Below are 4,738 nucleotides of genomic sequence, written 5' to 3'. Positions count from 1 at the left end.
TTTATATAGTTTTTGGAAGGCTATGTATGCCTGATACAGTACAAAAATTTAAAGAACAGATAAGAAAATGCTAGTCTTTCTGCATCCTTTGATTCCACTCTCCCAGCTCCCCTCCCAAGAAGCACTCCATGCTATCGCTTTCTTGTGTACCTTTCTAAAGAAAGCCTATGTGTTCACAAACACAAGTGTGTCTCTGCCCTTCCCCGGAGCACGCATGTAAGCGTAGCCAGGTATATACATTGCTTTGCAATCTTTTTCATTTAATAAAATATTTTGAAAGAAATTTTTTTAATCTTCACCGAGGACATGTTTCCATTGATTTTTTTGAGAGGGAGGGAGGGAGAAACATTGATGTGAGAGAAAAACATCCATTGGTTGCCTCCCACTTGTGCCCTGACCAGGGATTGAACCCGAAACCTAGGTATGTGTCCTGACCGGGAATTGAACCCAAAACCTTGCGATGCATGAGACAACATTCCAATGAACTGAGCCACCCGGCCAGGGCTTGAACTGATTTTTTTTCTGTCCCATATAGCACTGCCTCATTCTTTTTAGATGGTGACACTATATTCTGCTGCATAGAGTGTCATGTAATGGATATGTAGGCGCTTCTAGTAGTTTGCTGTTATAAATAAAGCTGCAACAAACATCCCAGGACATCATGTCATGTTGCACGTGTGCAAAAGTACACCTAAAAGAGAAATACCTGTGAGAGAAGTTGATAAGTCAAAAATTAGATTTAAAATTTTGATAGATGTTGGAAATCACTGTTCCCAGAGTGTGTGCTGATTTTACTGCTACCAAGAATGTGTGGGTTGTCCAGTTCCCTATGTTTCCAACAGACACTAAGTTATCAACCCTTCCCATCTCTACCAATCTGACATGAACAAAGCGAGATTGCATAATAGTCTAAATTTGCATTTCTCCTATTGTGAGTGAGGTTGAGCGTTTTCCTATGTCCAAATGCAATCTGCATATCCTTTTTTGGGAGCTGTGTGCTCATATTCTTTTTGTTTGTTTGATTTTTATTAATCCTCACCCGAGGGTATTTTTTCCATTGCTTTTTTTTAGACAGGGGATGGGAAAAGGAAGGGGGAGAGAGAGAGGGAGAGATGTGAGAGAGACACATCAATTGGTTGCCTCCCACACATGCCTAACAGGGCGGAGCCCGAGGATCGAACCTGCAACCCAGGTACATGCCTTTGACTGGGAATAGACCCAGAGACACTGGGGTGTGCAGGCTGATGCTCTAAACACGGAGCCACGCCGGCCAGGGCTGTTTGTTCATATTCTTGCTCTTTCCTTCTTCCCGGGTTATTGGTCTCTTAGTTATTTGTAGGAACTCTTTATATGCTGAAGGGGTTAGCCTTTGGCCCATGATATAAGTTGCCAATATTTCCCCCTTTGTTGTTGCCATAGGCTCTGTTACGAAAGGCTCCCTGCTTATCACTTTCCACTCTAGATCTAGATCTTATCTTATCTCCTCTGCAATGATCCCTCCTGTTCTCAGGAATTTTCATCCATGTGATCTGATGGAAAGCTTTACATCTCCATCTCATTTAGAGATAGTCTCATTTGTGTTGGGAGATAAATCCCCAAGGTCCTCTGGCGTTTCTGCCCATGATCTGTCTTTTCAAGGATGTTTTCGTAGTGAGTTGTCTTGGAGGAGAGAGACGACCTCTCCCAAGGGCCAGAGGCACGTTTCTTCCTCCTGTTCTGTCTTAATGAGGATTTTTTCCTCCCGGAGCAGAGAGCCATCAGACGGGTTTGCTTGCAGACCCAGTAGAAAAGATTTGGTTTTCCAGAGCGTGGGGTTTCTCAGCACTGCGTAATGTAGCCCCCAGCGGGGCCCAGCTTTGCGTTGTCCCCGCGGTACCTGGGGTGCGGGGCCAGAGGAATTAGTGCAAACATGAAGCGCCAGCTGCTTGCTGTGCTGCGAGTAAGGAAGTCTTCTGTCTGACCTGGGCCCCTGAGGTCTTCTGCAGGCTAGCTGGTTAGCATGCGAAAAGAAGACATCTCAGACCCATTGAGTGTTTTGAGAATTTAGCAGCTGAGCAGAGTGAGAGAGAGAGCAGCACACCAGGCCTGGAATGGGGTCTCTTACTTCACACCCCAAGTTTTGGCAATGCCAGCAGAGCCTTTCCCTGCTAGCTGCACACTGCCCATGGCTAGGCTTCTCATGCCTGATTTATCTTTTTTAAAAATATATATTTTTATGGATTTCAGAGAAGGGAGAGGGAGAGATAGAAACATCAATGATGAGAGAGAAGCATTGATCTGCTGCCTCCTGCACACCCCCTACTGGGGTTTGAGCTGGTAACCTGGCCATGTGCCCTGACTGGGAATCAAACTGTGACCTCCTGGTTCATAGGTCAGCGCTCAACCACTGAGCCACACCGGCGGGGCCTGGCTGGTTTAGCTTTGTGACTCTCCTACACCTTCTCGCTTCACGATCTCATTCTTGGGCTGCTGGTTCTCAAACTTTGGTGACCCCCGAAGCAGACGTATAAATATATTGTCTCACCCACAGGGGTTTGATTCGGTGGCCCTGGGGAGGAACCCAGGACTCAGCGTTTTAAATGAACTTCCAGGTGAGGCTGTGCCCGAGGGTCTGAGGGCCACACTGTGAGTTGCTGCTGTGGAGAGCAGGCTGCCACCGAGGCTGGTGAGCAGCGGGCAGAGCCCCGGAGACCAGCTCGGAGGGAGGTGCCACGGTTGTTTGGTGCTGAAGCGATAAAGGCTAGGAGTGTGGGGGCGGCAGAGGGAAGGAATGAAGGGGGCGCTGGGACACCCAGCTGGGACAACAGCCCCGTGTTCCCAGCTTCAGGGCACCCAGCTCCTGGCTCTCTGACTCATCTGACACTTTGCATGTGTCACCTTCTGACTCAGAAAGAAAAATTCAAATCCAGCGACGTGACCTGCAAAGGCCCTTCCTGGCCTGAGTCCAGGCGGCTCTGCAGCCTCTACTGCCCAGGCTCCCCTTCGGCACAGGGGGTAGGCCTGAGGCGCGGGGCCAGGCCTCCCGGGGTGAAATCCCCGCTCCCCCACTTACTGACTTTAGGCTTCCATAAGCTCTGCTCAGTTTCCTAGTCAGTAACGTGGGGCTATTGCTGTCTACAGCGGTATCTACAGCACAGGGGAGTGGATGAGTTAAACAAGTTCGCGGGTGCTGCACACTTGAACACACTCAGGATCCTTTGTGACTGGAACTTTCCACCCATCTGCCACCTCCTTGTCCTCTCTCCCTTATTGCTGCTCACCCTGGGCTCTGTCCAAAGTCCTCCTCCTCCAGGAGGCCCTCCCTGGTCACCCAGGCCTCTCTCAGGGGGGTCTCCTTCCCTGAGCTCCAGCAGCCCTCGGTTGGGTCCCTCCCCTGACCCTGGCCTGCCACCTGCTCTTGCCAGGCGCCTGCGGTGTTTACCTCTTTCTCTTCTCTGAGCTCAGATCCTCCCCTGGGGGCAGACAGCCGGACCCTTGGCGCCTGCCCAGCTGGGTGATCTCAGGCTGAGCCCCCGCTCCTACCTCAGCGCTCTGCTCTCCATGCTGCCGGGGTTGGGCTAACGCACCAGTTACTGAGTTTTAGAAGAGGGAGATGCCCCGCCTAAGTAATCTCTTACAGGAGCGGAGGATGGGAAGCCAGTGAGGGCAGAGCTGCTTTGGGTGAAGGAGTGTGTGTGTGTGTTTGAGTCTGTGAGTGTGAGTGTGTGGCTGTATCTGTGTGGAGAGTATGTGAACATGTGTATAGTGTGCATGTGAGTGGGAATGAGTGAGGGTTGTATGAGTATGTACGTGTGTGAATATGTGTGTGTGGCTGTATGAGTGTGGAGAGTATCTGAGAATGTGTGTGATTGTGTATATGTGAGTGGGAATGAGGGTTGTGAGTGTGTGGGAGTGTGAATGTGTGTAAGTGAGTGTGTGAGTTTGTGGGTTTGTGAGTGTGAGTGTGTGTGGATGTGTGAGTGTGGGTGTGGACAATTTATCACACGTCTCTGGCATTCCCGAATGTCTAATGAGAGAAACACTGACTGCCCTTTGTTCCGGACTCCCTCTTCAGGTGTGTTTGTACAGTGACCAGCTTTGGAAGGCAGAGACAGTATTTCCCTCCGCAGCCAAAGGCAGGCGCCTATGCCCATTATAAAACACTTGGGTTCCCTAAGCTCAGGTTCCTCTCTTGTAGTGGGGGTGTGTGTGTGTGTGAGTGTGTGAGTGTGTGAGTGGGTGTGTGTATGAGTGTGTGGGTGTGTGAGTTGGTGTGTGCATGTGTGGGTGTGTGAGTGTGTGAGTGGGTGTGTGAGTTGGTGTGTGCATGTTTGGGTGTGTGAGTGTGTGAGTGTGTGAGTGTGTGGGTATGTGAGTGTGTGGGTGTGTGGATGTGTGAGTGTGTGAGTGTGTGAGTGGGTGTGTGTATGAGTGTGTGGGTGTGTGAGTTGGTGTGTGCATGTGTGCGTGTGTGAGTGTGTGAGTGGGTGTGTGAGTGGGTATGTGTGTGAGAGTGTGGGTGTGTGAGTTGGTGTGTGAGTGTGGGCGGTCAGCAGCAGGCTACCGAGCCTGCCCCTCTCTGCTGAGGGCTGTGCAGGCCAGGCTTGAAACCCTGTGGGCGAGAAGGGGTAGGAGGTAAGAGTTTTGTCCAGTTCATCTTGCAGACTTCCAGGAGATGCTGGTCAGGATGAGGCTAAGAACCAGGTAAAGGGCCTGGCAGGGGGGCCCATGTGGCTGCCTGAAGCCTCTCCCCCACCAA

The sequence above is a fragment of the Myotis davidii genome, unplaced genomic scaffold, assembly GCF_000327345.1.
Source record: "Myotis davidii unplaced genomic scaffold, ASM32734v1 scaffold327, whole genome shotgun sequence".
Taxonomy (NCBI): Eukaryota; Metazoa; Chordata; class Mammalia; order Chiroptera; family Vespertilionidae; genus Myotis; species Myotis davidii.
Note: the sequence above shows the minus strand (reverse complement) of the source record.